General features: G+C 43.6%; 1 long non-coding RNA gene across 2 annotated transcripts in view; it reads left to right on the top strand.

The window, feature by feature from the left end:
• The window catches only part of LOC147272625 (uncharacterized), a 178,031-nt gene extending 163,240 nt beyond the window's left edge, over window positions 1–14,791 (top strand). Inside the window, exons 4-5 of one of the 2 annotated variants that reach the window (XR_015115921.1) lie at window positions 12,592–12,671; window positions 14,350–14,791. This is a non-coding gene — a long non-coding RNA (uncharacterized LOC147272625). Of the gene's footprint in view, window positions 1–12,591; window positions 12,672–14,305 lie in introns of both variants that reach the window. The other variant, XR_015115923.1, reaches the window with a different exon arrangement.
• The last annotated feature ends 1,249 nt before the right edge of the window (window positions 14,792–16,040 follow it).

Here is a 16,040-nt window from a genome sequence, read left to right as displayed (position 1 = left end):
GGTACTGGCTCAGGCCCTAACAATAACACGTTCTTCTTGTTTCCCTAACGTCTGACTGCAGCACTCCTGAAGAGCTGCGTGACATTTCCAGCTTCTGCTGTTAGCGGGCAATGAACTTCAATCATTTAAAAGTTGCAGTAAGGCAAGAAAAAGTTCGAGGTTGTTTTAAAAAAAACAACAACAACACACCAACATTTCATCAACAGCAACACCATAAGAATCTATTTTATCTAGAGCAGAAAATGAGATTTTATTCTGTAATTAGTTCGCTGGTATCGTGCTCCAAGGCCCAGCAAGCATAAATAACATTTTAGGGGACAGACGGATAAATTTAGACGAAAGATTCTGGGTTCTGATCTTGGACAATGTCTCCGCGAGGATGAGAAACTCCCCGTTCCATGCAGATGTGAACTTCCTCATTTGTAAGTCCAAAAGAAACAAAACAGAAACAGCAAATTGCAATAAGCAAGCAGGTTGTTTCAGGAGGAAGACATTTTAATGGAGTCTGAAAGAAGACAAACACATGAAATAATGCACTACTGTCATTTTTTTTTAACCTTCCACCACATGGTCAAAAGGTATAAGTACTTTATGTCGTACTGTCAGACCTTCTATCCTTCTCAAAGACACTCTGGCGCACTCCCCCGTCTCCTCCGCCTCTTTCACTCCTGCTGAATTATTGTGTCCGGTCATTATCTGGACAGTAAAAGTCATATATTTTTGCGGTAATATGATGATAAATTGCTGAGGAACCTTGACTGTCGTATCAAAAGCGATATTTTGAGCTTGTGAACTGATCAGATTAATATAGCACTGCTGAGTTATTTAAAATGCCAGGAGAAGAGCCAGAAATCCCTCCTGGAGGTTTTATTTTTTTATTTTTTTTTTGGTGTGGGGGGGGGGCAGATCAATAACTCCAGCCGATAATATGTTATGGTCATTTTGTGTTATGGGGCGGTATAAATCTCACTCAATGCCCCTTTTAAACTGAGTTAGTGAAGGAAGTTTAGTGCGAAACATCGATACATGCGACGACGGCTGCATTTCAATTCAACACCAGGATTTTTCACTCTCCAAGTGGCATTTGCAGGCCTCGGGGAGGACGGCGGCGAACCTTTTTCTCCTTCCCTTTTTTAAAGTGGGGGTGTTAATGAAGCGCTGGCTCAAGCAGCGTGATTGCTGGCAGCTACACCTCCACTTAACAGCGCCCATAAAATTAACAGTGGCAATAAAACACATGCCACAAAAGTATGTTTCTAATGACACCTGGAGCCCCGCAGGTCATTTATATAGGAGATTATACAGTAAAATATTATTGAAGCTATCAGCAAGTGGAGGGTGGCAACAGGAAAGCTCTTGTTCCAAAGCACAAAAAATGATTTAGCTTCTCGTTTGTTTGTTTTTTGTTTTGCAAAAAATAATGAAATATCCAAATCAGCAATCGGGGGAGGGGGGGGGGGTGGTGATTCATTCCTTGTAATACCAAAACTGTAAACTTTCAATTGTAAAAACTAGAAAGTCCTCTTCATCACCTCCACGCAGGAGATTCTTTTTTGGTGAACTTATATCCTAAAAGTCTGAATGAATGTTATCATACAAAGCTCAAATGTTGGGGAATTGTGGACTACAGTATTAGGACACTTTTCTTCCAAGTGGAATCCAAGGGAACTTCATGCGTGCCATTCAGGATCGGAAATGTAATCCAGATCTTCTTGTTCCGCGTCGCATCGCCTATATTTCCACTGACTTTCATCCAAATCGGACCTTTCGCGTTCACGTTGCGGCCCCCGCTGAGGTAAGAATAACTCCAAACTTCTTTATTTTCAGCATTTTCAACCTTGACATCATACAAAGGGTTAACCCTTCGAGAACTTTCTTGAAACAAGTTACTCTTCAGCGTTTGGACGTATTTTATGTTTGACCAGGTTTTGCTTCAGGGTAGATGCGTTGCCATGGCAAACATTTTTATTTTTTATTGCCAACCCAACAGACATTGTTGTCTCGGGTTTGAAGACGTTTCAGGAGTTACTTGGTTCTTCACTTTCTCACCCCCGAAACATTTCACGTGTCACATCCTTCCAGGCTTTGCTGCTCCGAGTGTGTGTGTGTGTGTGTGCGTGCGTCCGGTTTGTTTCACCACGGTGGGTTGAGCATCATCTCCAGAATGGTGTGTGTGTTTGTTAGCGACCATTCCGTACCACACTGTCCAAGCAGTGAAGCGGCGTTCGAAAATCGCTGGACTTTGGTCGGTGGAGAGCTGCAGTGTTTGGTATCGTGAGATTACTTTCACCTGCATCTGCTTTGGGTTACTGAACTTGGGCGTCAGGTGATTTCATGCGAATCAGCAGAATAAAACATCTAGGAATGCTGATAGGGGCTCTAAATGTTTGATGGGCCGTTCCTATGAGTGTACGCCAGGTGAAGCGCAAGGCGATTTCCCTGTACGGTGAAACTTGCGTCTCCCTTCCGGCAGTTTGTTGGGGAGCAGAAATGCGATTGGCAAGGTGCGTTTGAGGGAGGAATGAGAGGTAAGACATTGAGCACCACTCCCCTCCCCAGGTAGCGGCCACGTTTAGGCCTCGTTTGGGCCACGTTTTGCACTTCATGCACAGATGCGGTCCAAATTTGGGCCAAACATCAGCTGTTACCTGGGTCCCCACACACGAAGGTTGCTTCATGAGCAGGATGAGTTTCTGGAGCTTCGGCGACTCCAGTTGCGCTTCGCATAGCGACAGCGTTCAGACGCGTTTTGCCAAACCAGGTTTTGTTAACTTCTGCTGCTTTGGTTCACGGCTCTCGGTTCCATCACGTGGAGTACGTGGTTACATTTTGTATTTCTTAATTGGACTTTGCGATTGCGTCACTTCATTTTGTGTTTGATCAGTGTGGGCAGAAGAGCGGGGGCAGCCTGACAGACATCATTGCTTGTTGCCGTTCCGTGTGGCCATTTTTTGACGGCCACGGTCACTTGTATATTCCATCCTGCTTTCAGCAGATCGTAAAGTGTATCCTGTTAGAAAAAGCTATTACGGAACAGAAGTCTCAGTCCGTTTCAGGACAAACATGGAAATTGAAAAATCATCTACACTGCTGTGCAATGTGAAGTAAATGACCCCATAATGTGGTGACAAGGAGGAGAGTATCTGTTAGGTGTCGTCCTGGGTGAGAAATTAAGTCCCTCGGCCTGAAGGAACATATGTTGAGGCAGCAGCCTTTTTTTCCCCCCCAAGCACACAGGATCCTGGAACCTTCCGTGTTGTGCTGCTCAGTATTTCACTTAGGTAGTACCTGCTTTCAAGTCAGGGTAATTATGCTGCAATAAAGGACAATTAACAGTAAAAGTATCATAAAATGCAAAACAAAAAAAACCCACCCTGAATCTCCAATCCTGTATATCCATGGTCAGCACAGATCGCATGTGACACACGAGTGAACCGACCATGAGGCATTATGACTCACTTGTTATGGGGGGGGGGGGGGGGGGGGGGGGCTTGAGGAAACTGAAAAACAAAACAAAACCCTTCTTCCAAGAAGCTGTCTTCAGGAGCTAATACATGATCTGAAAATGAATCACATGTGAGATACTACACAGATGGTGACTTGTCTTTTCCATTCCGATGTGGAAGCGTTTCCAAAAATGCACAGAGCAGAAAGCATCACAAGTGAGTAAGAAGGAGACCAAGACGAGCACGTACGCCGCGTCTGAAATCACTTTCTTTGTTCGCAGTCATTACTTTGCTTTGGATGGTAAATAGAAATGTCAGACACCTATGAAGGATATTGACCTGAAAAAGCAAGATGATTCAGGGCAGTGCTCCCTTTCAGGACACTGTCAGAAAAACAAACCCTTACCTGAGGACTTGTTCTTACTTTGGTTGAACATGTATGACCTTTTACTTGGTTCGTTTTCCAGATAAGGAGACTAAAAAGAGTCTCGCGCTGCTCGTTTTCCACCTGCTTTCCCAACGCCTAAACAAGTAGCGAACCGGACGTTTTGAGTACGGATGCGTCAGCTCGCCGTGAGGGGAACCGGTACGAACCAGCTCCTTCCAAAATCATTAAACTGTTTATTATCTCGGGAACGTCAGGAACACCTTGGAGGAAATCTGGCGCAGTCCTCCGAGTGGGGAAAAAAAGATTTTGGTGGTCAAAGGTCAAGGTCGCCTCACATGAACGCAACAGCTCTGGAAGGCCGTGGTTGAATTTTCTTTTTTCTTTTTAGATATTTAGTCAAATTTGGCACAAACGTCCACGTAGACTCAAGGATGATCCGAGAGTTTGGAGGTCAGAGGTCAAGGTCACTATGACAGACACACATTATGACAACAATGTGGTATTTCTAGTTTCAGAAGGTGATGTCATACACCGACCGTACACGAAGACTTTGGGTAAAGAGATAAAATGTCAGGAATGAATTAAAAAGGTTTAACACTCGCCCCAGATTTAGTAATAATTTATCTTTGTATTTATGTAATGTCAAAAACTGATGCTGATATTTTGAACATTGTTGAAGGCCAGTGACTCTTTTAATTCACTTTTTAAAAAAAAAAAAAGTTACAAAACATCAGTTAATTCGATCTTTTCTTCCCTCTTTTCAGTCATTCTCTCAGCTATTCTGCTCGTTTCAGTTCAAGCGCTACAGGACAACATGACATCACAGCCTCTGAATTACTGCTATTCAGTATTAACATCATGGAAACGGTCACGTGTGCAGTCAGTCAAGGAGAAAATCTGCCTTTACAAAGAAAAATAAAGCCCTGCAGTTCTCTGACTGACAGCTAGAGGGCATTCAAAGCTTGAGACAGAAGAGGGTGGGGGGGAGTACTGCTCTCCTAGGGATGGTTATGTCATTCTCTCTCTTTCTGCGTGTGTGTGTGTGTGTGTGTGTGTGTGTGTGTGTGTGTGTGTGTGTGTGTGTGCACGCGCTCAGCCACAGGAAGCAGAATTCTGTATATTTAGAAGGGGAAACAATAGTCTGATGTCTCTGGTGTTTATGCTGGTGTCCCATTTTCTGCCTTACCACTCTTGTGGCCCTCCTACACACTGTACGACAACACATTGTCATTGAAATGAGTGTGTAAAAAAACAACAACAAATAAAAAATCAAATACAAGAAGAAGAAGAAGAAGAAGAAGCCCACCTTACTGTAAAGAACAAGGGGTTTAAAATGGCGGGAAATGTTGAAGTTGAGGTTGAATCAAAGCGTTTGTCATGACAGGTCTGCTTTTAAACTTGGATGGTGTCTTTATTTAGCCTTCATGAATAAATAATGCAATTATTTTAAGGTACAAACTATTTAAACCTATCGGCGTGGGGGGAAGAAAAAGCAGTGAGACATTGGCTTTTTTCAAAGTTGATCCAAAACGAAAAGGAAAATGATGTTTTGCTGCTGCAGGATCCACTGAAGGAGCGAATGATGAAAAGGGTCGGTTCGATTGATTAGATTACTGAAAAGAACCAGAAGAAGCCAGTAGATCTAAGCGGTGGAGAATGTTCCATTATTGTTAAAAATAACTGCAGCCGCATCGGGGGGGGGGGGGGGCAGTTATCGATTGGAGAAAGTAAAGAGTGTTGTTGTTCACAGTCAGAAGTACAAAACCGGAGAATCTCAATCTATTGATTGCGTGCAGACGTCACCGAAGGTACAAGCCCATTCCATCGTCTTGATTAAAACCCCCAGGAGCTTAAAGAGAGAAATTATCAATGTTCTCTCCTTGAAGGAGCTTTATAGGGGTTCAACATCTTCAGTGTCTCCTGGAAGACACGGGATGTTTGTCCACCCATGGCCTTCCACCGGCCCTCAATGTAAAATCAGAGCTCGGCCGTCTCTGGGAAACGTTTTCCTTCTGTCGGTCGTTTTGTGAGCAAATCCTACAACAAACCCATGAATCCCTTTCTTACATGCACTTCTTCAGGACCTTCCATGAATAAACCAATCAGTTCAGAGGAAAGAATGGCCAAATAAAGGCTTTGATGCTTTTTGTTTTTTTAGCATCTGAATATTTAGTCCAAGTTGAATGGAGAGCTGATCTCATCAGAAAAGAAGGGATTTTCTGACAAAGTTGAGATAAAAATTATGATTTTTCATGCATAAAACTGATTTGGTTCTTGTATTTATTCATTTTGGGAGTTTCTTCACTGCCATATAGTTACTTGGTGTGTATACAATCGAGAAATTAACAGCAGTGATCAACCTGGTGGCCCCCCCCCCCAACCAGGACATCCATCCTCCTCCTCTGCCCAACTAAGGTGCTATTAAGCTGGCCTGGTGCAACAACAACACACGCCCCCAGGAGAACCACAACATCCATCTCTCTACTGCATCTTCCTGTTTTTGGAGCGCCACACTTCTCCGGCTGAGCTTGCGATAACTTGATCGGCTTCTCCCTCTCCTGGCATTAGCGTCACCTCATTCATGCATTCATCAGCTACATTTAACGTGTTTTCTCGATAACCCACATTCAAAGTCAATGAAAATGCACCAAAGGGACGCTAATGAGTCGGAGGACACCTTTTTTTTTTGTCTGAACAGAATAGCCAGTTTCACTCAAATGACCCTGATGAGTTTGTGGAAAAGGGCAAAGCATCCTCCAGACAATGGTGCCAAGTGTCAGCAGCAGCACGAGGAAAGGAAGAGGCCAAACTCTGCTGAAAGAAGACCGTATATTATTTGACAGCCCTCCCTGGAGTGTTTATCAATGTAGCTCCTGCACGTGCACGACTCCAAGGAAACAATTTCAAACTGTAACATGTCTTTACAATTAATAGCTCCCACTCCAGTGCAACGCCCTCTTTTTTCCAGTCTTTACGCTAAGCTAAGCTAAGCTAAGCTAAGCTAAGCTAAATCCTTGGAAATTCTTTCTCCCGGTCTGCTGAGAGTAAAAACATCTCAGAGAGCAGCTTGCCACGACATGATGCGACCGTACTCTCTAAGATAAACTGTGGAGGTTTCGGAGGAAACAAACAGATTTATTTGCATTCACCTTTGATCGCCACAACCTTGGAGACATGCTTTCTCTTCCATTTCAGTGATATATTTATATAATCTGCTCCAGCCTGCTAAGAAATTCAGGGCTAATTAGCTGAGATTAATCATTTAAAACCGCAATGTAAATCAATGTGTGGGTGTCAGTGCTTGTGTGACATCATTTAAAGTAAAAATTCAACTCGTGTAGGTCTGAAAATTAGGTAGTTGCACCTTTGAGGAGCAGGTGAGACAAAATAATGCCTAAAATACTACATACAAATGTCAGGCTATAATATTTGCCCACATCTAGAAGTACGTCGCGCCTCCTTTAAAATACTGCAGTCATAATTGCAATGACCACTAGATGGCGTCAGTAAAAGTATTGATGCTGCAGTATATCATGATATATTAAACGACTGAAGCTGAGTGTCTTGTAAAAGTTCCTGAGGGGAGTGTCTGCAGTACAAAACACTTTAACGATACTTCTTGTAGGTTTGCTAATAAGCCAGCGTGGGACCGTCCTGTCTTGTAATACCTCTTTGTTCCTCCAGAGGTGATGGTGAGCCGTTGAAGACGGAAGCTCCTGAGGTTTATCATCCTCATCCAATCCACAACTGCACATTCTTGCACAGATTTGTAGCGATGTTGCATTTGGACCTCGCTGTGTGGAACAGTTCAGTTCTAGAGCCAAATTCAAAGTTGAAAGTGTGTGTGTGTCTGTGTGTGTGTGTGTGTGTACGTGTGTGTGTCTGTGTGTTCCAAAAATGCCCCAAAATATAATGGACTTTTCTCTGGCACAGGCTAACCTCCCTTCAAGAAAAAAAAAAAAAAAATCTCAAGAAAGCCAAATTTGGTCCTTCCTTTTTTTTTTTAGTGCATCGTTTTTACTGTGTTCTAACGTAACTGCCGATGACAACTGCACTCAGGACGAGTGTGGGAGGCACTGTGCAGGTGTGTGTGATCAAAACACGCTTCACACACCCAATGTGTGTGAATACATTGCTACTAGTGTGCATGGTCGTATTCGCAGCGATGTGCCGGTAAAATGAGTCTTTTAGTCCTAGTTTGATGAAGGGATCCTCAGCTGTGAGGTGCTGACAGGAACATCATGTCCTAATTTGCCGGTATCATATAGCCAGTCATACATTATCTATAGTGTGTCATCATGGAGCTGCGGCGGAAGAGAGCCGGGGCTGTGACTTGGCACGCCGCCTCTGTGACTCCTGCTGGGGCCCCTGAGCTGACTCACCCGCCCGTCACTGGGTTGTGTGGATCTGTGCGACTGTACAAGGAGAGTGCACACTTTCGTGTGTATGCGTGTGTGTCATTACGCCCTAAAAGCAGAGCAGAATATGGCTCACAGGAGAGCGAGCTGTCACAGGAATGGAGGCAGCCATTCGCCCTCTTTCCTCTCTCTCTCTCTCTCTCTCTCTCTCTTGGAGATGGCGAGCTTTGCGGGAGCTGCCCACGTGTTCTGTCACCTCATTCATTCCCTTTGCATCCATCTGATTTAAAGAGTCTAGAAGACCCGGGCAGGATTGAAAAGACAGCCTTCAAACGTTATGACAGAGGTTTTTCTTGCACCGCCCCACATTTTCTGGTCGGCAAATGCAAGCAAAAACTGATCTTTACTCTGCTGCTTGCTTAGTCTCACCCCATTTCTCTCCTTGTCACTTTGCAGCACCAACTGGCTCATGGCTGCCATCTTCTTCAGTTTCGACTCACTGATAGAGGCTAAAAAGGAGCCACATGAGGCCTTTAAAAAACTAGAACCAAAAGAAATGCCCTGGAAGAGTTTGTGAAGCACCTCTGATGGTGCGTAGCTCTCACTATCTTTTTCTCACCGCTCTGAATCGCTGTCATAATCAATGACATTCGCTTAATCAAACAGCTTCGTCCTGCAGGTGACGATGACGCTTTATGACTGCCGGATAAACGTACTCCTCGGCTTCAAAATGCCAGCGCGACATCAAAAAGTTTTCTGAAGTGGCATGAAGGGTTGGTAAGCTGTTGCTTGCGCTGACAAGCAAAGGATTTGTGAGGTGCAATCCAAAGAAGAGCAGACACGAAGAGGAGGAGGAGGAGGAGGGTAACTTTTTTGATTGCATGAGTGGCAGTTTTTCCACAGCGGTCTTATGACCTCAACAAAAAATACCGCCCCCCCCCCCCCCCCCCCCCAAAAAAATAGATAGAAGAACCGGGTCTCTTGCAAGAGGATTGACACTCCATCTGGGAGATGTCAAGAGATAAAGCCTGCAAAGCTGCCCTGTTGGTGATGAATAGACGACCAGATCTGTAGAATCACACAATGCTGCGCTGAGCTTTACACACTCAAATATGCTTCATATCATTGTGTTCTGAAGCAGATCTGAAGCAGAAAATGGGGCCTTTATCTGCAGCCCGGGTGCTGCGACTGTGTCGACACAGTTCATCTTCCCTTTATTGTCAGCCAAGGAGAAAATGACTATACCCATAGGTGGACTTGCACCTCAGGCATGCACATTATGTTTTGATAATCACTTTTAGAATAGATGTATAGATACTCTGGCGTCTGCTCAGGGGAGGTTCAGTTAGGCTTATAAAATCAAATACATTAACTACCATTCCCCCCTACTTTCTCCACGCCGCACTGCTTTGCATCGGCGCCTGAGAAATGTGCTAAGTGCTTAATGTCAGACGGATGAAATGCTCCATTTGGCATTTTGCTTAATTCGCATGTGGATAATGTGTTGCCCTCTATAGGAATAAATCTCACCTTTTAGGAGATTAGCTGAAGATGGAGGATGGCATAAATAATGGTGTGTTTTGTTTTTTTTCTAAAAGCAACAAGATGAACAGCCTAAATAAAACAGTCATGCACCACAAAAAACAAAAATGCTAACAGAGTGGCTGTCTTTATGTTTGCATCCCTTGAATACAAAATCAAGGCATTCAGCCATACGTTTAACGGCCTCCCTACCTTTTTAACCACCGGTTTGTCCTTTTCTTTTTTTTTGATGGTGTTCAGATTTAGTGCAGCAGAAATGAGATTAGAGAATATCGTTCGGGACTTATCCCCCCCCCCCAAGATGTTTGAGCAGTTCTAAATTGAACATCCACTGTCACATCAGAAGCAAGCGAGGAGACTTGAGTTGAACCCGCGTCGTCAGATCTAAAAGAGAGCTCCGTGTGATCGGGAAAAGAGGCATCAGTAGGATTTCGTCTTTGTTTGGAGCGTACGGAGAGACGTAAAGTTGAAGCTGACATCGTCCTGTGCTTTTTCAGATTGCTAAATGTCCTGCCAGATGACTTGTGATTCTTTTTATTGAGCTGGATATCGAAGTTTTTAAACTGGTGTTGTTGCAGCTTATCTCTTTGCTTTGTTTTCGCATTTGACTAAGGAATCGTACAAGATCCTGTCTTGCATGCACCAAATCTGGCATCCCATATGTTGGACAAACAATTTAAGAATCAGCGAACATAAAAGTGCCACCCGCCAAGTTGCCTTGTTCTGTTTGCCCTGAGAAAAGTCCAATATGGGCTGAAATGTTTACCCTCTTACTCTTTTTCACAGTCTAGACGGACCCACAGTGAAATGATAACATTGGAAACTTCTGTCTGAGCAGTGCGAGTCCCTTTTTACTGGACTTTCTAACCCTGGCCAGTGAATTAGGCACTGCTGGTTTTTAAGATCCGTCCTGATGTGATCTGATCAACGTCTCAACGCGCGTCTCCTGTTATCGGATGTCGACGTTTTTAACGCCGAGGGAGTTTCTGTGTTGTTTTTCGTCTTGTATGTGACAGAGAAATTGGCCGATTGGCAGGGACGTTAGGTCTTATTGAGAGAGAGAGAGAGAGAGAGACTCCACATGATTCCACAGAAATCACAAGAACCGGACCGGGTCCGTTCCCCGGCGTGTTCCTGACAAACCAAGCCACCAAAGATGGGAGGAGCAGCCGTACACCTCTGCAGTAACGTAGCCACATGTGGCCCAGACCGCCCCTGAGCGTGACAGACTCCATCAGATCTCTCAGGATGACCCTGGCGCAGGACTTTGGGACCATTAGTGAAAAGCTACACTTTTTAATGATGCACATCCAACACTTGAAGGCTACAGTTGTGAGCTGGAACAAACAAACAGAGTGCAGCAACTTCTGTGTATGTAAATCCATTTAAATTCCTCCATTTTGCAGTTTTCATGGCTCCCTCTCTCATCTTTCCCTCTCTGGTGGCACAGACGATATTTTTAGCCAGATATCCAATGTGCAGGTGTTGAAAGGGCCCGGCATAGAGGGTCGGATGTGATGTCTCCAATCCCCATGTTGATATAAGTGACCTATTTCTTTGTCTGCGATGTGCTAGATACTGTACAGAGGTAGGCCATACGTGTGTGTTAGACTGCTGATCCCCTGCAGCTTGTTAGATAGAAAAGGACGGCGCTTTTGAGTCGTGCCTCAACTGCAAAACGCCACCACCAACACCACCTCCTCCTCTTTGGGAAATCTCACGGTCAGATATTTGTGAGAAGGAGGTTCCCACTCTGTGGCGATATCCTGGTGATGAAATACTGTATTATAACTTGTTGGGTTTGTTTTGTTTTTTTTTGCAAAGTGTTGTGTTTTTATTGTCTTTTTTTCATGTGAAAGTGCAAATCTGCAACATATTCTTCATAAAAACTGTAGAATGACTGTTTTGTCAAGTTACATTTCCGTTACGTTCCTCAAGTTACCATCATCGCTGTTTGCTCCTGGTCCAATTCAATTTTTTTATTCATTTTTCATTTAAATTTTTTAAAAAAACGTTTTCACAAAAATGTCGTGTAATTTTGCATTTCTCATTATTCTTTTTTTTTTTTTTAATTATACGTTTGCAGTTTGATGGGTTAATCATGACCCCCCCCCCAAAAAATCCAATTACTCATCAAAAGGAAAATATATACGTTATAATCCCTGCAAAGGAAAAAAAACGTTCAGCGCCTTGTGTGTGGTCTGGACTATCATTATTCCTCTTTTTTCCTCCTTTTTCTCTCAAATCTCCTTCCTTATTCTGTATGGGTCCAGTATTCTCGCTATTATCCAAAAAAAAAATAAAAATAAATTTGCGAATGAACGTGCTTGCTAAAACCCAAATAATGATGATAACACTGTCAGCGTGTTCCATCCATTTGGAAACAAAACTGCATCCCTAATCATGGTTTGGGCAACATCTCAGGTAGAAGCACTTCAGCTAGCATCTTGTCTATAATTGCTCCCTTATTAAATCCCATCAACTCGTGCGCATCATTGGAGAAGCCATTTCCAAATTTCATCAAGCAAAGTCGCGGGATTTTCCGATGCAATTAGACGCGCACATGTGGTGGAAAATCAATAGGTAATTTTAGGGGTTTTAAAGCATCCCATTAATTGATCTGCTGTGTGCCGGCGCTCTTTTATTCTTATTTTCATACATTTCCACGTCTCCAGTAATGGGAATCTAATAATATGTGACATAATATAAATGCACTCCAACCCTGAAAATCTTTAAGAATGTCTGGCCGTGATAATCTGGCTTTTTTTAACGATGAAAAAAAAAGAAAGAGAGAGATTCACCTGTTTGTTTCTTTTGTTTCTCTATTTGAATGCCGATTCCCGCAAAACCACCCCAGAAGTCGACAGTGTTGTGGTGTCTCCTCTCTGCGCACCGCGCCGGCCACCTCGGCGTCCGTGACCTGCTCCATCTGACTCGGTGAGAGATTTGTCATGTGCCTAATTTAGATATTCTATATTCTGGGTTTCTGCACCCACAGGGAAGGACATAATTGAATAGACTGTGTCAAAGCCTCCCCCCACTCCACAAAAACCTCCCAGGGACAGGCTAACGTTAATTATCTCCCATTGCAATATGGCCTAGTTTTATAATTACTGGTCCTGCCAAATATATTACAACATACTAAAGCTCTCAGCAGACGGTTCGACAGTCATGTGCTGCAGAGTTTGCCAACTTACCTTATTTACAGACTGGATAACAATATCGTTGCATGACGGCTTGATTAATTCCACAGAAAAAGAGCAGTTCATTAGCAGTTTGTGTGTGCTCGTCTGACTCCAGACAAGTTTATTCACCATGAGAGTCAACCTATGAAGTATTTAATGAAGTTTTTGAAGGTGATCATCTCTCCTCTGGGTTCAACAGCTTACATCAAAAGTAGCGTTGGAAAGACATGTGGGAGGATCAAGCTAGAGATGCTTGGATTTCTTTTTCTTTGATGCTGTTTCCATCTATGTGCAGTTGATCTCCTCCGATAACGCGAATCACGAGTTCATTGTAGCCGATGTCACACGCGACACACACACACACACGCTGAAGAACTTAGCGGTTTTGTTCAGTTTTGCTAGTCTAACAAGCGATTGCAGGATGGCGTGTAAACATTTCACTACTGCTGAGGCATTTTTTTTTAGAAGCCTAAGTGAGCGTTCGAAGTAACCATTTTTGAAATCACTTCATTACAGAGGAAGAGTAGAGCACCAGGGGGGTGGAGCCTATCCCAGCTGACACTGTGCGAGAGGTGGGGTTCACCCTGGACGGGTCACCAGTCCGTCGCAGGGCCATCAGGAGCAGTTAGGCGCTCAGTATTTTGCTAAAGGGTACCTCAACATGATCGGGGGGGGAAGTGAGGATCGAACCAGCGACCCTTGGGCTGCTTGACGGCCACTCAACTAATCCTGAACACCTTTTTCCAAAACAAAATGCTTTGTCATTGTCAGACAATGATAACAATTTGAGTCTCTCAGTGTGAAAAAATACACTTTTAGTGGATGGAATTTGACATTAGCCAGTTGCCCCTTTGCTCCATGCTTGAGGTGGACTCACAAATTGGAAAGAACCCAAGTTCCCCTTTAACCACCCCCATACATCATTGTGAAGCGATGGCGTGCCATTTCCCATCCAGAATTTGACTGGAAACACAACCCGTTTAGTTGAGAACCCTTCCATCTGCATGAAATGAGACAAAAAAAAATCCGCATCTACATGAGTCATGTGGGCTAGGAGATGTGAACCGATTGTGACGATGTCAAGGTGTGAGTGATGAAATAGACCGCTGACAGGAGCCTCACGTTTCATCAGAGCAAAAATGACTAGTATTAGCGTGGCTGAACGTGACGCGCCACATCCCGTTCAGTGCAAACTGGCCTTTCCACCTCGGCAGTGTTGGATGAGTGACATTGTTAGCAAGTGACGACGTCAATTTCTGCTAGTCCCGATGAGCGTGAACTATTGCCGTCTTCACTTCCTGTCTGATTCTACGTTTATTTACCTTCATGCTTCTCAATTTGCTAGCGACTTGACAATGCTTTTACATTCCTGGGATCACATTATAGATGGCCTCTCTACGACTACTACTCCTACTCCTACTACTTCTCAGATACAGGGACTGGTGGTGCTCTTGTTCAACTGTAGCTGGTCTGAAATGCTGCTGTGGGAGATAAAGAAGAAATGACATGAGCAGCGCGCATCCTAATGTTGCACAGGAGGCCGATGTTTATCTAAAGGAGGATGCTTCAGGTAAATTTGACATTCAACATACGAGAATTTAAGATGAAATATTCAACAGCTGAATGAATTATTCTGTTTCTCATCATCTTGGTGGGCCTGAGGTAAAACCTGCTCCTCTTAATCTCCCACTCTTGAGGCAGTAAAGTGTATATTACTGTCCATGTGATTGCTTTTGTTACAGAATTTTTTTTGTTGTGTTTTATGTTGGAAATTATAAAACATGTTCGTACAGCTTCTGTTTCACCCCGAGAGCGGAAAATTGTGGCTCTCTGAATGATGTTTGCCCTCTTTTGAGGTCATGTTTGCGCACTCAAAAACCCATTAAAAAGGTTCCTGTCGCTGCTTCAAGACATCATAATAATGCGAATAATAACATGCATCATTATGCTGCTGCATGTTTACAAGTTTAGCATAACTTGTTGCTCTGTTTGCTCTCATGTCTCCAAGTAAACAACTCGCGGTTTCTCCTACAAAGAGATTTATGCAGCGTCTTCCTTTCTTTTTTTTCATTTATTTTTTCATTTTTGCTTCTTCTGACTAAAGGAAACTTCACCCGACACTCCCTCGACAGAAAAATGGCTCCGTTTATTTTGGCTGTCGATTCAGTCTGACTCTAAACTGGCTCCAGTCCTGAAACGGCCGCCCTCCAGTTAGCGCATGCATGCTGTGCATTTACAGCCGCCCTGAGCCACCTGAGGACATTTTTATGGCTTCAATTACTGAGTGCTATTCTAAAATTAAGGCTAGCAATTAAAAGACACACCACTTACCCAAATTATATCATTGACTAAAGGTTAACAGCAAGCAAAGCCAAATATAGTTCATGTGGAAGCAAGTAAGGAAAGGAAGAACTCCATCTAAACTTCATTTTTTTCTGATGCAGTCCCTTGGCGCTTGCCTTCCATGGCAAGGCCCAGTATACCAGTTAACCCTCTGCTCCGATTTTATTGCACTGATCCCCCAAGCAGTGATCTAAATCAAGCAGCGCCTCCTCACCTCTATTAGCATAAAAACTAGCTGAATGGAAGTTAGGAGCATCCATTTTGCCCTCCTTTCAATAAAAAAAGTGAAAAAATGGAAACAAAAAAAAAATAGCCCTGAAACCATCACATTTCTGGTGTTTTTTTTTAATGTTAGAAGTGCAAAAGTCTCTCCCTCCTGAAACTCAATCAGTCAGGAAACTCCTGAGTCGACTGAGATTCTTTTAGTAGTCAAGACGCCACAGAATCTTTTTTTTTTCTTGCCTCGAGAATCTGTAAGAATGCCGGTGTTTAAATCTTGAATCTGTGATTGCTTCATGTTGGTAAGCTGTTGTGGCCATGGACCGTTAGCACTGACTAGCTGCTAGCTAGTATAGCGGCATGCTAAGTAACCCCTGCAGAAAAAAAAAGGCTGTTCTCAGCTGTGCACAGTCACCAGTGACCACATGGTGTGCAGTGACTCGCTGCACCACCGTACCGCCCTCTAGAAACGGCTAATAGCTCAAATGATTGCGGAGTTGTCACCTAGCTAGCAGTGGATGTTCCCACATCATTGGCTAACATTGGTCACAAGTGCTAA

Source organism: Aulostomus chinensis, chromosome 1, assembly GCF_037954235.1.
Source record: "Aulostomus chinensis isolate RoL2024-O1b breed Wild chromosome 1, RoL_Achi_v1.0, whole genome shotgun sequence".
Classification (NCBI taxonomy): Eukaryota; Metazoa; Chordata; class Actinopteri; order Syngnathiformes; family Aulostomidae; genus Aulostomus; species Aulostomus chinensis.
This window is presented reverse-complemented; position numbering and strand designations above follow the sequence as displayed.